The sequence below is a fragment of the Choloepus didactylus genome, chromosome 20, assembly GCF_015220235.1.
Source record: "Choloepus didactylus isolate mChoDid1 chromosome 20, mChoDid1.pri, whole genome shotgun sequence".
Taxonomy (NCBI): Eukaryota; Metazoa; Chordata; class Mammalia; order Pilosa; family Megalonychidae; genus Choloepus; species Choloepus didactylus.
Window position 1 is genome coordinate 23,466,071 of NC_051326.1, and position 20,104 is coordinate 23,486,174.

Sequence of the window (20,104 nt, forward strand, 5' to 3'; positions counted from 1 at the left end):
CCCATACAGAGAACTCCAACATGCCCTCACCCCCAGATATCCGTATCTATCAATTTTACATTTTGCTACTTTTGCAGTACCTTTCTTTCTCTTTCCTTCCTTCCTTCCTTCCTTCCATCCTTCCTCTCTCTCTACCCCCTCTCTCCTTCTTTCAGCTATGTCTGTTATCGTTCTATCAATTATCTGTCTACCCATTTATCATCTTCTGAACATTTGAGAGCAGGTTGCATATATCATACTCCTTGAACTCATAACACTTCCATGTACATTTCCTACAAGCAAGGATATTCACTTGTCATTAACTTAACTGAAGTTAATTCAAGAAAATTAATATGGATATAAAGCTTAAATTCTGTATTCCAGTTTTTCCTTATGCCCCCTTTGAGCTTTTCTCCTCCATTCTTAGATCCACTCCAGTATCATGTATTGCATTGATTGTCATTAACTCTTAATTAACTCTTTTTTTTTTAAATTAACTATACCAAAACAAATTTTTTTAAAGAAAGATATACAATAAAAAAACATTTCAAACAGACCGTAACAAGGGAGTAAGAAAAAGACAACTTGCCTAAAATAATTACTTCCAACATGTTCCTACTCTACCCCAAGAAAATAACCTAATATAGCAACATTTCTGTGAACTTGTTCCTACCATACCCATCAGAAATTAACAAACCATAGTCACTCCTGGGCATCCCCAGAATGTTAAATTTACCCACGATAGCTTATCTGTTCTTATTGGGTTATCATTCCCCCATCATTAATTGCTCTCTATCGCTAGTTCCTCTCCATTCTCCATTATAAACCATTTATTTTAGGAGTGTGTTGTTTACCCTCCAGGTGTTTGTGAATTTTCTAAATCTGATGGTTATTGACTTCTAATTATATTCCATCGCGGTCAGAGAATGTGCTTTGAATAATTTCAGTTTTTTAAAATTTATTGAGGCTTGTTTTATGTCCCAGCATATGGTCTATTCTGGAAAAAGTTCCATGATCACTAGAGAAGACTGTGTATCCTGGTGATTTGAAATGTGATGTTCTATATATGTCTGTTAAATTAAATTCGTTTAGCCGATTGTTTAGGTTTTCATTTTCCTTATTGGTCTTCTGTCTGGTTGATCTATCTATAGGAGAGAGTGATGTGTTGAAGTCTCCCACAATTATTGTGGAAATATCCATTGCATCCTTTAGTTTTGCCAGTGTTTGTATCATGTTTTTTGTGGCACCATGATTGGGTGCATAAACATTTATGATTGTTATTTCTTCTTGTTTAATTGCTCCTTTTATTAGTATGTAGTGGCCTTCTTTGTCTCTCCTAACATCCTTGCATTTAAAGTCTATTTTATCTGAGATTAATATTGCTACTCCTGCTTTCTTTTGGCTGTAACTTGCATGAAATATTTTTTCCCTCCTTTCACTTTCAATTTCTCTGTGTCCCTGTGTCTAAGATGAGTCTCTTGTATGCAACGTATTGATGGTTCATATTTGTTGATCCATTCTGCCAATCTATATCTTTTGATTTGGGAGTTTAATCCATTTGCATTCAATGTTATTACTGTGAAGGCATTTGTTGAATCAGCCATCTTATCCTTTGGTTTATGTTTTTCAGGTATATTTTTTCCCTTTCTCTCTTAATGTCCTTTAATGAACCAATATTGAATCTCTTTAGTACTGAACCTTTCTCCATATCTCTCTCTCCTTTCTTTGTTTCTCTGTTGGTAGGGCTCCCTTTAGTATCTGAAGTAGGGCAGGACTTTTATTAGCAAAATGTCTCAGCATTTGTTTGTCTGTGAAAATTTAAGCTCTCCCTTAAATTTGAAGGAGAGTTTTGCTGGATAAAGTATTCTTGGTTGGCAATTTTTCTCTCTCAGAATTTTAAATATGTCATGCCACTGCCTTCTCGCCGCCATGGTGGCTGCTGAGTAGTCACTACTTAGTCTTATGCTGTTTCCTTTGTATGTGGTGAATTGCTTTTCTCTTGCTGCTTTCAGAACTTTCTCCTTCTCTTCAGTATTTGACAGTCTAATCAGAATATGTCTTGGAGTGGGTTTATTTGGATTTATTCTATTTGGAGTTCGCTGGGCATTTATGCTTTGTGTATTTATATTGTGTAGAAGGTTTGGAAAGTTTTCCTCAACAATTTCTTTGAATACTATTTCTAGACCTTTATCTTCTCTTCCCCTTCTGGGACACCAATGAGTCTTATATTTGGATGTTTTATTTTATCTATGATATCCCTGAGGTCCATTTAGATTTTTTCGATTTTTTTCCCCATTCTTTCTTTTGTTCTTTCATTTTCTGTTCTGTGGTCCTCGAGGTCGCTGAGTCATTGTTCAGCTTCCACTAGTCTTGTACTATGAGTACCCAGAATCTTTTTAATTTGGTCAACAGTTTCTTTTATTTCCATAAGATCATCAATTTTTTTTATTTATTCATGCAATTTCTTCTTTATGCTCTTCTAGGGTCTTCTTTATGTCCTTTATATCCTGTGCCATGCTCTTCTTCATGTCCTTTATATCCTGTGCCATGGTTTCAATGTTTGTCTTTAGTTCTTTGATTAATTGTTCCAAGTACTGTGTCTCCTCTGATCTTTTGATTTGGGTGTTTGGGTTTGGGTTATCCATATCGTCTGGTTTTATCATATGCTTTAAAATTTTCTGTTGTTTTTGGCATCTTGGCATTTGCTTTACTTGATAGGGTTCTTTTAGGATCTGTAGGATTATTCAAAGACAGATCTCTAATTTGTCAGATCTACACCTTAGTGGCGTACACTTTCTCTAACTAACCAGCAGATGGCGTCCGCAAGCCACCTATTCCCCTCAAGTCAGTTCTCCCCAACTTTGTCTTTGTGGTGTGTGGGGGTCTGATTCTTGTGGGGTCCAATTGGTGCACCAAGTTTGGATGTGTTGTTGGTGCTGTCCGCCCTGAATGTGGGTCGTGTGTCTGGGTGATTAGGGAGGGAGGGCAGCTTTAATAATCAAACCTCCCAGGTGTTCCTGGAGATTTAAGGCTGTTGCAAGAGTCTAAACCTTCATTTCAGTCTTGCCCCAGATTGTCTCTGCCACTGACCCGCAAGTCTTTGGTATTGGCGTATGGTCCCTGGGATTTCCGAGTGGATCCCTCTTCCAAGCCATGCCCTTCTAGGGCCTCTGCTGAGGGAAGATTGTGCTACATCATAAGTGCGTGCCATCCCTCAAGGGAAGTTCTGGGCCACCGGGCTGTGTAGGGGTGTTCCCATCCTGCTGTAAGGATGGCTGTATGGGGCATGTTAATTTCCCCTTTTTCGCACAGCTCTGCCTTCCCAGCTCTGGGACAATTAGCTGCGGGTGCACGAAAGGCTAATGTCCATGCCTGATATTGTGGCGTGTACGTGTGTTGCTGGAAACACTTCCTGTCACACTGGGTTTTTTGGCGCAGCTCTGGGCCTGGGCAGGAGTGTTCCCAGCCCGCCGGAAAGATGGCTGCGAGGGGTGTGGTTTTTTTCCCCTTTTGGCTAACCTCTGCCTTCCTTGCTCCAAGACAAGTAGCAGCAGATGCATGAAAGGCTACCTTCCACGCCAGATATTGAGGTGTTCGCACAGCCTATTCCTGCCGCGCTTCACGGTGCAGTTCTCGCTGCCGTATCTGCAGCCGCTTTTGCATTTTTTTAAAAAAAGAACTAGTCCGCTTCCAAATGCCAACCCTCAGTTTCCCCACACTGCAGCATGGCTGCCGGATATTCAGCAGCTTACTCACTCGTTTCAGGACGCAGACTCCCAGTTTCACCAAGTGCACAGTCCCTGTGGATTTAGCAGACCTTGTCCAGCTGGTGCATCGCTGGAACTGGTGTTCTGGGTCACTTTCTGGTTTTTGTCTAGTATTTTTCACGGAGGTGTTTTTTGCCCTGTCTCTCCTAGCCACCGTCTTAGGTTCTCCCTCAATATAGGCTTTTAATGGAGATAAAGCAATGTTCATTAAAAGCTGAACCCTGCTTATACTCACTACTCCACAGGATAATTGCATTTATATCAATCTTGAGACCCATTAACTTGGTTTCAAAAAAAATTTCCAACTCTTCTTTCTACAGAGAGGGAGGTAGTATTAAAAAATAAATATAGACTATGAGAAGGCCCATACTATTTCTACCTTTCTCTGGAGCATATGAGGAAGGTAATAACAGAAAATAAATCTTGGAAAATAACTAGACATGGTCCATAAAATGGTGAATTTTTAGAGTTCTTTAATTTTTTTCTTTTGTATTAAGACAATATGCATCCTTAACAGTGGAATTAGGGAGGGAATGGAAAAACCCTAATTAGATCTACTGCATATTTTATATCTGTGATCATTGAGGCATTCTCCCAAGTGTCCCCATGTCTACCTAATAAATACTATTCACTTTGAAAGGTTCAACTGAAACTTCTCTGATCCCTCCAACCAGAAACAATCTTTCTCTCCTGTAAATGACAGCAGCATTTTGCTTATATTGAGAATGATTTATCACAGCTACACCACCCCACCCCCAGCATCCCAGTTTCCTTTATACCTGCCCCTCCCACTGCCCCTCACCTCTGTGGGGGCCCTTCTCTTTATCTCCTATAGGAGTTGACATGGTACTTTTCATACAGTAAGCTTTTACTGCATGTTTGGTGAACGGATAGATAAAATTCATTTTAATTATAGCATCATCACTGAATTTCAAGAAAGTTATTTTCTGTGCTGGTTACCATGGAGTCTACAAGAATCACACCTGCCCCTTGTTTGTAGAGTGGGGCAGGATGTGGAATAAGTGAGTGATGGTCACTTGAACCACTGCCTCATCCTCACATTTGCTGCAAGGCTGCTTGTCCTCAGTGTAGACAGGAACCCTTTGTTTTGTTCCTTTGAGACTTTGTGGTGCAGTTATAGTCATTTTAATTTCCAGCAATTGTTGCAGATTCACATGCCTCATCGAAGGGACAGTGTCTTTTGGAGGAGGCATTTTTACCTGTCCTGGGCAGCTTGGAATGAAGAGTTGTTGTATGTCAGTATAATGATGTGTATTCAAAAGAGGGGATCAAGGAAATCCTCTCAGTGCACAGACCTTGAAGCTTTATTTTGCAAATAAACAATTTTTATTGTTTAAAAAAATTCTTTTTGGAACCCCAGGAATATCTCTTTTACCAGCAGTGGAAATTAGAAAATGGATGTATTGAATCGTATCACTTGGAGCTACTGGAAAATTACAATTCAGGAATATCCTAGAAGGTTCTGAGATTTCTCACCAAACAGTATCTGCTGTCCCTTTAGAAGTGGCTGCAGCTCAGATCTCAGTAGGGCTGTGCTCGGACTCCCCGTGGTCAGTCCTGTGCAGAGGGTGAAATACAGTACTGGACCCAAATGATGTTAAAGGGACATAAAGAAAACCATCCCCATACACCTCCTCCGAGCCTGGAGACAGAGCCAAGCTTTTCACACATGTTGCCTCTTTCGCATCTCCCAGCAACTCTACTGAGGTCTGTACCACTTTAAGTGGCAGTTTGGGAAGGACCTTGAAGTCTTCAGATTTACTACAGTATTGTTTTGTTTTCTTTAAAATAAACTGGACTTTTAGGGATGATACGGATGTGAAAGCGTCATTTTGATTTAAAATTTTGAGAGTACAATTTGGAGGCAAGAGCGTGATTTGTCGAGTTGTGGGTTCTATTTCTGACTGTGCTTTTAACCAGCTCCGTAACTTTGTGTAAACATCAGCGATTTCTTGGTGCTTCATTTTTCTCATCTGTAAAGCGATGCCAGTGCTGGACCTGTCTCTCAGATACGGTTTTGACTTTATTTTGGCTCACACTGTTTGAGTATTTGCTTTGTGCCAGGCCCTGTGCTGAGCGCTTCATATATACAATCTCCTTTGCTCCTCACCTGGACTTTATAATGTAGACATGTAATTCAGATGGGAAACAAAAGGTGGAGGGATCTTAAAGAGCTGCAGGATTTGAAGCCAGGGTTGTCGGAACTCCAGAGCCTGTGCTCTCACACACTGAACTCTATTGTTAATCTACACTGTTAGGATAAAAGAGGATAGGTTATAAAAGTGCCTTAGGGAGTCAAAACAAATGTAAATATGAAGTCTTAACAAGCCTGAGGAATTGGCAGAGCAGGTGTTTGCCTATGCAGATAATTTGAAAAATTCAGGCAGAGCCCTCTGTTGCAAGCCCCCTTTTACTTGTCATTCCTGCTGGCAACTCAAAGTCAGCTCATCAAGCCAAACTCGCCTTCGTCCTAAATCTCCTCTTGCATGTGTCTGTTTTTTTAATGGCATCTCCATCCTCTGGGTCGCACAAGCTGAAACCTGGGCCTTATTCCTGGTGGATACTCTCTTTCTCTCTTCTTGTCTGATTGATCTCCAAGTCCTGTGGATGCTGTCCAAGAAATCGTTCTTGAACCCACCCACCCACCCCTGTCTATCTTTCTAGTGCGGTTGCCCTGGGCCAGGTCCTTCCATCTAGAACATCACAGTGGCCTCCTATGTGGTCTCCTCGGTGCCCTCCTTACTCTCTCCAGGCCACGTCAGAACTGCCCATTTGCTATAATTCAGTTCTCATCATCGGACTCTCTGGTTTAAAAGCTCAGAGAGCTGCCTAACCATTGCTTATAGGATCAAGTTTAATTTTGCTGTCATGACATAGGGTCCTTTGCTGTAAAACCTCTCCCAGCTAATCCTCTCTTTCCCTTTATGCTCCAGCACAATTCCCTGAAGAGATATCCTGAATTTCCAGGTGTTTTAGTCTGCTGGGCTGTTGGAAGCAATATACCAGAAATGGGCTGGCTTTTACACCGGGGATTTATTATCTTACAAGCTTACTGTTTCAAGGCTGAGAAAAATGTCTCAATCAAGGCAATGTCAGGTGATGCTTTCTCCCTGAAGGCTGGCTGCTGGTGATCCTGGACTCCTCTGTCACATGGCAAGACACACGGCGGCATCTGTTGGTTTCTCCCTTCTCTTCTGGGTTTTGTTGCTTTCAGCTTCTGGCTTCTGTGTCTTTCTCTCTGTGTTCAACCCATTTATAAAGGACGCCAGTAAGAACATTAAGACCCACCCTGGGCCACACCCCAGTGGAATAACCTTACCAACAAATCCCACCTACAATAGGTTCACACCCACAGGAATGGGTTAACTTTAATATAATTCCTCTAAACCACACCAGGCTGCCCTTCTCAGCCTGTGTGCTTCACTTTACGACATGCACATCTCTGTTAAAGCATGTATTAAATTATAAAGAAGCATGACATATAGTGACCAATAGCACAGGCTCCAGAGATACATGGTCTGGGTTAGAAACTTTAGAAACTCAACTTTGCCATTCGTTGCCGGGTGCTTGAGAAAGTTAATTAACTTCTGCCTTAACTTCTTTATCTGCAAAGTGGTATGATATTAATAGAACCTCCTCACAGGAGACATCAGAGAGGTAAGAGGAAAAAGCAGATAGAGTGGCATTGTAGATGGGAAGATGGTGGTTTAAAGAAAGAGCATTGAATATTTTAAGAGTGATACAGAGAGAACATAGTGCAATGTTAAATAATATCGAACTGTAAAACCAACTTGGTTTAAAAAAATTCTCTAAGCCATCTATCTGTGTACAGAAATAAGAGAATTTTTACTGCAGGTAGCTGTCTTTACTAGCAGGGATTTATTGACTACAAAATAGGATTGGCACCAGGTATTAGGACTGAGAAACTAAAGGAAGGGTAAGGATCTCCAGGAGAGGCATTCAGAAGCCTGGTGGGTTGGAGCCACACCAACTCCATCCTTTAAAATATTGTCTGCAATCAGCTCTTAATCTTACTTTTATCAAAAACAATAATGCATCTTGCATTTAAATGTTGGGTTTCCTTCTGTTAATTTTTTCTGTTTTTTGTTCTATTCCCATACTCAGATGGCACAAAGAGAAAAGGCTTTGTTGATCTAGCTTCCTGGAGTTTCTAAAATAACTCGACACAATAAGTGCTTTCTCTAGTCTTGTTATATAATAGCTACTTTCAAAAAAAAAAAGCCGCTTTGTTGTGTGCTGATTTCTTCCTTGTAGGTGGGGAAGAAAGAGGAGAACCAAGAGGACTTGGTCTGTTTGTCTTTTGTCTTGATTAAAAGTCGTCGTTTCATTCTTAACCCCTCTCCCCTCAAGCACACCAGCAGAACAGGTGAAAGGCCTCACTGGAGGGGGTGTCAGCATCCTTCAGTTGAGGATGCTTCAAAGTGGGGTTGCTTTGGGTCTGTGGTGGTAGGGACCGAGAGCCCGGGTGTGCAAGTTTCTTCTTCATGAGATCCGGGAAGTTCATCCTTTGTGCTGGTTGAAGCTCACCCAGGATTGGGGGGGGTGGGGAAAACAGGGCAGAGTGGCACCCTTGGGAGAGGGGAGCACATGCTAGCCATTAGGTGGCTGGGAGTGCCAGGGAAGTGGTCACCATTTGCATCAAACCCGAGTGTCTCACCTAGGGGATCCTGAGGTGAGAGGGGTGAAGGGATACAAGCATCCTCTTCCCACCTTCTTGCTTTCAGGTCAAAGGGTGCTTTTTACACTTTTAGAGGCTGGTGTATGGGTTGCCTTTTCTCTTCAGAGGCTATGATTTGTCCTATTTCCGAGGCTTTCCCTGCTGCATGTGTTCTCAGCTTTCCTCCTCTTTTTCTGTAAATCTTCTGCCCTTCTGGTGGGCACTGGCCTCCCCTTGGCTCGTTTTGTTTTATTCTGTGCCTGCAGGAGGTCTGTTTCCCTCTGAAATGTTAGGCTGTTGGACATAGATAATTGTAGTGGTGTTTTAGGATGTGGGGTGAGGGGCAGATAGCTGTGTGGGCAATACACCCTGACGTCCTGAGCCCCATTTCCCTTGTCTTGGAGAATGGGGAGCAACGACTCACCATTGAAGTTACCACGAGGTTGAGCGGAGAAGGCAGGTCCAGTGCCTGACGTTCTGTGATTCTCCAGCAGTGCCCAGCAGAGGCCCTCCAGGGCTCGTGCCTTCGCCTCACAGTGGGCACTATTGCCTTTATTTGTTAATGAATTGGGCTCTCCATAATGCTTTGTTCTGGGAACTGTGTTCTAAATGTTTTTAAACCATCAACTGGTACCTGATAGAGGCATTCAGTAAACATTATTGCCCCCCTCCTCGTCTCTCCTCCTATCTGCTGTTAAGGTGCGGGGATCAATATCAGAAAGGCAGGAGGCATTTTTCCTCCCTCTCTGCTCCTTTTCACTGTAAAGTTGAGCCCACTTCCCATTCCACCCTGGGTGCCACTTTAGCGGCCGACCTCCTCTCTTAGCTGACATTTACCGCTCAGCAACTCCGCCTGGCATTCTGCTCTGGGTCCTGTGCTTATTGCTTCACTGGAAGGTATTTGGCTGCGGAGCGCTGCTCACTTTTAATTGGTCCCTTCCTTGTTAATTAACAGCATCCATTTTCCTGGAAGCTGTGCCGCGTGACCTCCAGACCTGCTCTCCCAGAGGATCGCTTCCCCGAATCCTCGCCAAGGCCGGGGCTGACTTTGGCCTGCACACGAGGATACTGGTTTGACACACGGTGCATGGCCATTGCAGGGCACCTACTTTTGCTCTGGAGGAAAGAAGAAGAACTCAGTGTTTGGCAGGAGAGAATTCCATAGCACGGAGAAGCTGCATTTTAACTGACCCAGAGGTTGTTTCTTTTTCTCCTTTCAAAGAACACTTCTCAGCTAATTAAAAACCCACCTGCCAGGAGGCCGTTGAGCTGAGCTGTCCTACACCTGACACGTGGGTATGTTTGAATGTGACAGAGACATTTGGCCGTGGCTGCACTTGTGGGTCTGAGCAAGGCTCCCATGGGTGCGGCTGGGAGAGGCATTAGTTATCTGGAGAGTGTGAGTGGGAGAAGAGATATAGAAATGTAAATCACGGTTAAATGGGGAAGCAAAAACTTACAGCTAGAGAAAGAGTACTGAATGCCACATCTGAGGGGCCAGGGAAGCTCATAAATAGGAAGACTCATCGTGAGTTCAGATGCAAGAAAGATTGGACATGTTGGGTACAGAATGGGGAACAGGTCTCAGCAAGCAATTCAGGATCATTATGGGTGTTGAACAGTAGAGCCTGGTGGGTAAGAGCAGAGCTTTAGGATCTGGCAGAGCTGGGCGTGAAGCTGGGTTCGGCCCCTTGCCAGCTGTGCATGCTTGGGCAGGTTACTTCACTGCTCTAAGCCTCAGTTTCTTTATCTTGCACAGGGCTAATAAGCTTCAGTTCACAGGCTTGGTCTGAGGATTAAATGAGATAATGTTTGCAAAATGCTGAGTATGAAGTCTGGCCCATAGTAAATGCTCAAAAAGTGGTTGTAATTATCAGCAAAAGGGGAGGGTGTCGGAAGCTTGGTTTCATGGGGTTCTCACTTTGTGGTTCCAGGGTGGCTCCACCAGCCTCAAATAGCACGGCAGGATGGAGACTTGCCAGGTGGCTCTGCAGGGTTCCAGCAGCTGACTCAGCCCTGCATAGATGCTGAAGTCTTCTCACTGCCGGGAAAAGGTTTTTATTCTAAGTGGCATGAGTGGTGCCTTCTCAGGCCAGAGTGCCTCCCACTTTTCACTTGCTAGATACTCAGCTGCCACTTAAGCTGATCTGCTGCCTTAATCCTTTCTGAAACAAGGCTGGAGATGGCATGAGGTAGGATTGAAAATTATCTACATAGACAGGAAAATCCTCTGGAGCAAGGCTTCTCAACACAGGTGCACCAGCAACTTAAAAACCCAAGTCAAAACAAAGAAAACAAAAAGGAATTGGACCTGTTTCCTAAATTTTTGGCAGGGTCTAAGGGGAGTTGTGATTAATTTTTATGCCTTCATTTTCCGATTAGCAGAACCCAATTTCTTTTTGCCATTGTTCCCTTTTCCTGTTTCAGAATAGGGGAGACAGAATCAGAATGATTCTTACAGGACATGAAGGGAAGGGAGGGCACATCGCCCTGGGACTTCCTGACCGAGAAGTCGTCAGTCAGCCAGTCCTTCCGTTGGGCCAGCTCTGGGCCACGCACTGGAAACCACACCGCAGGGAGGGCTTTGCAGAGGAGACCCAAGGGACATGGTAAAGGACTACCCCAAAGGATCCCAGTTAAGAAGGAAGGGGTGTGCATTCTGGCAGAGGTGCAGCAGCGGTCTGGGCGTGTGGTTCTGCAGCAGGTATTGGGGACCTGGTGATGGAGATAGCGGGGTTCAGAGGCAGGAAAGCCACCCTGAGGCTGGGGTCCCCTGAGGAGTGGGGAGGGTGGCAGAGTCCTAGCTCTGGGACCCTGGAATCAGTCGTGGCAGGAACTCTGTCCCATGAAAGCTTATAAGAAACTAATGCACAGGTCTCTGGGGAAGCCCACCATGATCCACTGCAGTGAGGGACGAAAATATTTTTTTTAAAAAAATGTACACTTCATTATTTTAGGGATATTGTTTTGTAATTACGTAATGCAATAATATTTATAAAACTTGTATATAATTTGTAAATGAATAAACTTACATATATGGTACATGTACAAAAATTATGTACTGCCTAGAATGTGCTGTTTGTGATGAATAAGTTTGGAGCCAGCTTATCAGAGGAGGAAAAGCAGCGAAACTGATGAGACTGACAGAGGCAGCCGCAGACGTGGATGCCTAGCTGGGTTGGAGCTGCTCGGTGCCGGGGTAGGTATCCTGGTGTCAGGGCTGGAGGGGTTCAGGGGAAAAGGCTTCCGACTGCTTCACGGCCAACTCAGCTCTTGATATTTGATTTTTGACGTATGCATGAAAGTCCCTTCCTCTCTCTGGGATTCGGCTTCAGCATCTCTTAATTTATACATAATAGCACTGATACGCTTCCCTCCTTGCCTCAACTTTTCCAATTCGCTGTCAGGAACAAATCTGTAGAGCACTGGGCACATGTATAGATGCTGAATGAGAATTCCAGGAAAAAAAAGAAATCTGCTTTCTAAAAAGAATTGCAGTACCTGAGAAATGCTGGCTCCCAGAGCTTCCAGGTGGGTGTTAATTTGAGGGTATTATGAGCTAGTGTCATGCTCATTTTTAGGGCATTTTCACTTCTTTGAAAGTACCTCAGCCCTAAACTAATTGATTCCAAGAGGCAGATCATTGTGGACTCAACATCCCAGTTGTTGGCATTGGTTTTATACAGTCATTTCTGTTAAGAAAAGACAGATGGAAAAAAAAAGAAGAAAGAAAGAAAAAAAGAGAGAAGTCTGTAAACAGAATGTAATGGGAGTTGGGGCTGGGGAGCCTTAGGCGTTTGCAGTCCTCATAGGGGCTTTTGTCTGTCCTTTGTTGAGTTTTGTAGAATTTTCTTCTGGTGTGGAGATCTTTGGGGTCCTTTGCTGTACCCCATTGGCCCCCTCTCCCATGCCCCAGCGTCCCCTGGCCCCATAAGTACATGGTCAGGCAGGAGACGGTGGTGGTTGAGGTAAGATACAAGGACTGATTTGAGATACATTTGTAGAACCATCTTGACTTGATGATAAATCAACTGCAGATGATGGAGGGAGGACTTTGGACAGTTTTCAAGTTTCTAACTTGAGTGGTGTGGTGCCATTTACTGCGATGAGGAAGACTAGAAGAGATGCAATCTGGTATGCTTCACTGGTTCTAAGTTGTGTGAGCCTTGTGTCATAAAGCTCAGCTGCTTTCAGCAACACTTATGTTGTTGGCTCTAGTCTTCTGGACATCCTCATAGTTTTACTTTAATTTTACTGGTTTCCCAAAGTCCTTGATATTAACAGGAAGAGGGGTTTGGAAAATGACCATGGTTTACATGTAAATGTTGGAGGGCTTTTAGAGATATGTGCTATGGGAGAAAGCATCTTGAGTTTGGATTCACAGACATGGGCTTGAGTCTCATTTCTGAATCTTACAGGGCAAGCCCATAATGTCTCTGAGCCTCAGATGCCCCAGTGTAGAAGTGATTATAATAATGTCTTTCTGACCCTGTCTTGTATCATAAGAAATAAGGCATATTTAAAATTTTTTTAATTTATTAGCGAAGTTGTGGGTTTACAGAACAATCAGGCATAAAATAGAGGATTCCCGTGCACCATCCCACCACCAATGCCTTGCATTGGTTTTGGACATTTGTTACAATTGATGAAAGCACGTTTTTTTTAATTTTAGTATTAACTATAGGGTTCACTGTGTATTGTAGTTCTATGGATTAAATTTTTTTTTCTTTTACTATATATGCTATCTAGTATTTCCATTTTAATCACATTCAGATATGTTTCAGTGCTGTTAACTGCACTCAGAATGTTGTGCTACCATCACTACCATCCGTTGCCAAAATACTTTCATCATTCCAAATAGGAGCCCTGTACATTTTAAGCCTTAACCTCCCATTCTCTATCCCCACCCTGTCTCCTAGTAGACTATATTCTAGATTCTGACTCTATGTGTTTGCTTATTTTAATTGTTTCATATCTATGAGATCATAAAATATTTGTCCTTTTCTGGCTGGCCTATTTCATTCAGCATGATGTCTTCAAGGTTCATCAGTGTTGTATATATCAGAAATTCATTCCTTTCTATAGCTGAATAATATTCCATTGTATGTATATACCACATTTTATTTATCCATTCATTGGTTAATGGACAGTTGGGTTGCTTCCATATTTTGGCAATTGTGAATAATGCCACAGTGAACATCAGTGTGCAAATATCTGTTCAAGTCCCTGCTATTTTGGGTATACAGCAAGTAGTACAATTGCCAGGTTGTATGGTAGTTCTATACTTAGCTTTCTGAGGAACCGCCAAACTGTCTTCCACAGCAGCTCCACCAGTTTGCATTGACATCAGCAATAAATGAGTGTTCCTTTATCTCCACATCCTCTCCAACACTTATTTTCTGCTTTTTAAATAGCAGCCATTCTAATGGGTGTGAAATGGTATCTCACTGCGGTTTTGATTTGCATTTTTCTAATAGCTAATGATGTTGAGCTTCTTTTCATGTGTTTTCTGGCCATTTGTGTATCTTCTTTGGAGAGATTTCTATTCAGGTCTTTTGCCCATTTTTATATTGGGTTGTTTGTCTTTTTGTTGTTAAGTTGAAGGATTTCTTTATACATCTTGGATGGTTAAACCTTATTGGATAAGTGGTTTCCAAGCGTTTTCTCTGATTGTGTTCCTCATGATAACATCCTTTGAGGAACAAAAGTTTTTAATTTTGATCAGGTCCCATTTATTTATTTTTTCTTTTGTTGCTTGTGTTTTGGGTTTAAAATCTAAGAAACCATTGCTTAATGCAAGGTCTTAAAGATGCTTCTCTGTTTTTTCTAGGAGTTTGATAGTTCTAGCTCTTGTATTTAGGTCTTTGATACATTTTGAGTTGATTCTTGTATATGGTGGGAGGTAGGGGCCCTCTTTCTTGTTTTTGCAAATGGAGATCCAGGTTTCCTAGCACCAGTTGTTGAAGAGATTTTCTTTCCCAATTGAATGGTCTTTGTTTGCCCACTTATTAAAAATCAATTGTTTCTAAATATTAAGATTGATTTCTGAACTTTCACTTTGATTACATTGGTCTATTTGTCCTTTTGCTAGTACCATGCTCTTTTTTTTTTTTTTTTATTACATAAAAACTTTTTATTTCTGTAAACCTTCAATAACAACAGTTTTTTGTTTGTAGTCCTTTGGAAATTTAAAGGACAAATGGTCATGTTCCATATTTGGGTTGATGCACTGTTGAAGAAAAAACTTTCCTAAGATGAGACTTCAAGGAGAATAAGGGTTCAGTACAAATAGAAGACTTGAGTTAAGTTGATCAGGAAAATAAGGCCTCAGAGTTGTGCAGAAAATGTGAGGTCCCTTGATATTAATCCTGTCCACACCATGTTATTTAAAACAACAACAACAAAACCCCCCACTAACAAAATTGTCCCCAGAAAACAGAGGGATTAGGTAATTTCCTGGTGATGGACACTTGATTTACATACTTATAATTTTAATTCCATCTGAGTAATAGGGTTACAAGAATGTTGTATGTCAAATACTAAGGCATTGTCTCTCAGCTCCAAGCCCACTCTTTCACACTCTTTGTGTTTTGGTTTCTGGGATGCTGGAAACTGCATCATCCTTTACCAGCTGGCTCCCAGTGGGGTTCTACCAATAGAGGGCTTTAGAAGACAGGAGAAAGGGAGAAAGGACTTGCCCTTTCCTGTGTGCTTGGCTGTTTTCTGTCAGCCTTGTCCTAGCAAGGGCTCCTCATCTTAGCAGCAGGAGACTGTTTTCCAGTCTCCAGCTTTTCTTTTTCATCATGCTAAGAACCAACTTCTCACACCCCATCAAACATAACATTACCAGGCAGGCTGCACATCTCCTCAGAGGTCTGAGTCTCAGCTCCACGTGGTTTCTTCCTCAAGCTCCTAGATTCTGACAACTCCAGTCTCTTTCCATTGTTCCCCTATCCTTAAAGGAGATAGCTGTGTCCTATAATTAACATGTTAGTCTTGCCTCAGTGTTCCCTTTTCACCTTTTCAGTTCTCCAGTATCTTTATAACCATTCTTATATTAAATTCTTTCAGTTGAAATACCTTGTATATTTTCTTATTTTCTTGACCAAACCCTGATACTGTATTCATCTTACTCAAATGTGGAATATTTTACAAGAACACATGTGGACGAGTAGCCTTGGAAGATGTACAGACTGAATGTCTCACTTCTTTTGAGAATGAAATGGACAACAGATATGATCAGAACTAGGAATGAAACTCATCATTTCACAGGAGAACCATCCTGTTCTGGTTTGCTAATGCTGCCCTTTTGCAAAACCCCAGAAATGGAGTGGCTTTTATAAAGGGGGTTTATTTGGTTACAAAGTTACAGTCTTAAGGCCATAAAATGCCCAAGGTAAGGCATCAACAATTGGGTACCTTCACTGGAAAAAGGCCATTGGCATCTGGAAAACCTTTGTTAGCTTGGAAGGCACGTGACTGGCATCTGCTTGCTCCCAGGTTGTGATTCAAAATAGCATTCTCCAAAATGTTGCTCTTGGGGTGTTTTGTCCTTTCTTAGCTGCAGCTCCTCTTCAAAATGTCACTCTCAGTTGCTCCCAGGTTCCTTGGTGAACTCCTTTATACGGCTCCAGTGATCCAATTAATACCCACCTTGAATGGGCAGGGTAACACCTCCATGGAAATTATCCAATCAAATCTTTCACTCACAGTTGACTGAGTCACATCTCCATGGAAACACTCAATCGAAGAATACCAATCTAACCAACACTAATATGTCTGCCCCCACAAGATTGCATCAAAGATAATGGCATTTTGGGGGACATAATAAATGCAAACTGCCATACACCCCAAAACTGCAAACCTTTCTATTTTCACATAATATTTCTACTTTTCCAAAGAATGGATTTAATTGGGTCAGCTTTCTGGATCTAGGTAGAAAATAACACTTTTGAGAGGGTTTCCCACCAAAGCCACATATGAGGTTAGAATCTAGTTCACTGATTTCCCCCTTCAATCACTGCAGCACATAGGCTTGCTAATTGCAGTTGAGATATATACCCAGATTTCAATTTAATTTAAGAGGCATCTATGGAAAGACTGAATATATTCAAGTGCTTTATTGGGTGGTTTAATCAGAAGAATTTCAAAGTAATTAATGTGGGTGTTGAAAGGTTATTGACTATTTAAGAATGGATTTAGATGGAGAGTAGAGACACTTTTGTATGGAAGGTGTTATTTCAAATAATATTTCCTGAATTGGAAAATACCAATCTTGATAGGACTTCTTCTCCTGCCACTGGCTAATTACCTTAAGCCAAAGGGAAATTTGTTGCTTCATGTAAACTGAAAAATCTAGAGCTAGTTCCTTTCTAAGTACAGCTTGATTTGGGGCTAAAACACTGTTACTGGGACCCATCTTTTAGCTCTGCTACCTCAGAGCTGGTTCAGTTCTCAGTTCTGAGCTGAGTTCATATTCCCATTATATACAGCAGCTTGGAGAGTTTGCTTTTCTGAGAGCTCAAGTAGAAGCTGTGTCTTCTTGGCTCCACAGAACCTGCCTTGAGATATATGACCGTTTTCAAACTGTACTGTGGAAAGGAGGATCAAATGTTCTACGTCTTCCATCCTTGTGTACTGTGAGTGGAATCAGCTTTCATTGAAAAACATGGGATGAAAGCGTGGCTCTCCCAAAGGGAAGTTGGAGCCCTATTGCCATAAGAATGAGAAGTAGATTTTGGGCAACTGCAAAAAATACCACTATATTGTACTTCTGTAACAAAATTCTGCTGAAGCATGTCTACTTGAGTGCTAATTTTTTCCCGCATCTGTGTCTGCTTCCCTGCTTTTAAAATGTCCAGCAGCTACGTGGTTGATCTGGAGCTTGAGTCAGCTTCTTTGTTGTTATAGTCACAGAAGATTCATATCTGTTCTAAGAGGAAGCTCTGTACATGGTTTTATGAGTGATGCATAGCAGACTGTGCTGTTGTCTTTTTTTTTTTTTTAATCATCATTTTATTGAGATATATTCACATACCACGCAGTCATACAAAACAAATTGTACTTTCGATTGTTTACAGTACCATTACATAGTTGTACATTCATCACCTAAATCAATCCCTGACACCTTCATTAGCACACACACAAAAATAACAAGAATAATAATTAGAGTGAAAAAGAGCAATTGAAGTAAAAAAGAACACTGGGTACCTTTGTCTGTTTGTTTCCTTCCCCTACTTTTCTACACATCCATCCATAAACTAGACAAAGTGGAGTTTGGTCCTTATGGCATTCCCAATCCCACTGTCACCCCTCATAAGCTACATTTTTATACAACTGTCTTCGAGATTCATGGGTTCTGGGTTGTAGTTTAATAGTTTCAGGTATCCACCACCAGCTACCCCAATTCTTTAGAACCTAAAAAGGGTTGTCTAAAGTGTGCGTAAGAGTGCCCACCAGAGTGATCTCTCGGCTCGTTTTGGAATCTCTCTGCCACTGAAGCTTATTTCATTTCCTTTCACATCCCCCTTTTGGTCAAGAAGATGTTCTCCATCCCACGATGCCGGGTCTACATTCCTCCCCGGGAGTACCATGCTCTTTTGATTACTGTGGTTTATAATAAGTTTTAGGACAGGAGAGTGTGAATCCTTCAACTTCATTCTTCTTTTTCAAGATGTCTGGAGCTCCTCAGGGCCCTTTGCCCTTCTGTTTAAATTTGATGATTGGCTTTTCCATTTCTGCAAAGAAGATAGTTGGAATTTTGGTTGGGATTGCATTGAATCTATAAATTGCTTTGGGTAGGATTGACATCTTGACGATATTTAGTTTTCCAATCCATGAACATGGAATGTCCTTCCATTTACTTAGGTTGTCTCTGATTTCTTTTAACAAGGTTAAGACAAGCAGACTATAAATAGTTTTCTGTGTACATGTCCTTTACATCTGTGGTTAGATTTATTTTTAGATATTTTATTCTTTTCATTGCTATTGTGAATAGAATTTTTTCTTGATTTCTTCTGATTGTTTATTGCTTGTGTATAGAAACATTACTGATTTGGGGATGTTGATCTTCTACCCTGCCATTTGCTGAATGCATTTTTTTAGCTCTAGGAGCTTTGTTGTAGATTTTTCTGTATATAGGATCATATCATCTGCAAACAGAGTAAGCTTTACTTCTTCCTTTCCAATTTTGATACCTTTTAAATCTTTTTCTTGCCTAATTGCTCTGAAAAAGAACTTCCAGTACGATGTTGAATAACAGAGGTGACAGTGGGCATCTTTGCTTTTCCCAAATCTTAGAGGGAAAGCTTTCAGTCTTTTACGATTAAGTACTATGTTAGCTGTGGGTTTTTCATGTATGCTCTTTATCATGTTGGGGAAGTTTCCTTCTATTCCTAGCATTCTAACTGTTTTTATCAAGAAGTGGTGTTGTAGTTCTTCAAAGGCCTTTTCTTCATCAGTTGAGATTGTCATATGTTTTTTCCTTCATTCTGTTAATGTGGTGTATTATATTACTGGATTTTTTTAGGTTGAACCAACCTTTCATACCGGAGATAAATTCCACCTGATCGTGGTGTGTAATTCTGTTAATATGCTATTGAATTTGGTTTTCTAATATGATATTGAGGATTATTTGCATCTATATTCATAAGAGATATTGGTCTGTTGTTTTGTTTTCATGTGGTATCTTTATCTGGCTTTGGTAGGAAGGTGATGTTGGCCTCATAGAATGAATTAAGGAATGTTCCCTCCTCTTCAGTTTTTTGGAAGAGTTTGAGAAGAATTGGAGTTAAGTGTTCTTGGAATGTTTGGTAGAATTCCCATGTGAAGCCATCTGGTCCTGGGCTTTTCTTTGCTGGGAGAATTTTGATTACTGATTCAATCTCTTTACTAGTAATTAGTTTGTTGAGATTTTTTCTTCTTGAGTCAATGTAGATAGTTTGTGTGTTTTGAAAAATTTGTGCATTTTGTCTAGGATATCTAATTTATTGGCATACAGTTGTTCATAATATCCTCTTATAGTCTTTTTTATTTCAGCAGGGTCAGTAGTAATGTCCGCATTTTCTGATTTTCATTATTTGTATCCTCTCTCTTTTTTCCTTTTCAGTCTAGCTAAAGGTTTGCCAATTTTATTGAGCTTCTCAAAGAACCAACTTTTGGTTTTGTTGATTCTATTGTTTATTTGTTTTCTATTTCATGTATCTCCACTCTAATCTTTGTTATTTCCTTCCTTCTGCTCACTGTGGGTTTAGTGTGCTCTTCTTTTTCTAGTTTTTCCAGCTTTGAAGTTATGTCTCTAATTTGAGATCTTTATTCTTTTTTTAACATAAGCACTTAGAACTATAAATTTCTCTCTCACCACTGCCTTTGCTGTATCTCATAGGTTTTGGTATGTTGTATTTTCATTTTCATTTGCCTCAAGATAGGAATAAGACATATATACATTTTATAATCTATAAATTTCTGTGTGGTTGGGAGGTAGAATTTTATGTGACTCTAAAGTCTGTGACCCTGTCTATTAATTATCTGTTGTTATGTAACAAATTATTCCAAAACTTAGTTTTAAACAACAAATATTTTTCTCTCATAATTTCTGAGGGTCAGGAATCCAGGAGTGGCTCAACCCGGTAGTTCTGACTCAGGGTCTCTCACAAGGTTG

At 41.1% G+C, this 20,104-nt stretch overlaps 1 protein-coding gene across 8 annotated transcripts in view; it reads left to right on the forward strand.

Annotated features, from left to right (window-relative positions):
- CSGALNACT1 (chondroitin sulfate N-acetylgalactosaminyltransferase 1) overlaps nt 1-20,104 on the forward strand; it is a 369,285-nt gene that overhangs the window by 255,189 nt on the left and 93,992 nt on the right. For 2 of the 8 annotated variants that reach the window (XM_037812681.1, XM_037812682.1), the window contains exons 3-4: nt 9,401-9,741; nt 10,380-11,644. The exons of 3 other annotated variants lie outside the window; for them this stretch is intronic. The gene's annotated coding sequence lies outside the window, so the exon portion shown is untranslated. The remainder of the gene's footprint in view (nt 1-9,400; nt 9,742-10,379; nt 11,645-20,104) is intronic. 3 more of the 8 variants (XM_037812685.1, XM_037812686.1, XM_037812683.1) reach the window with 3 other exon arrangements.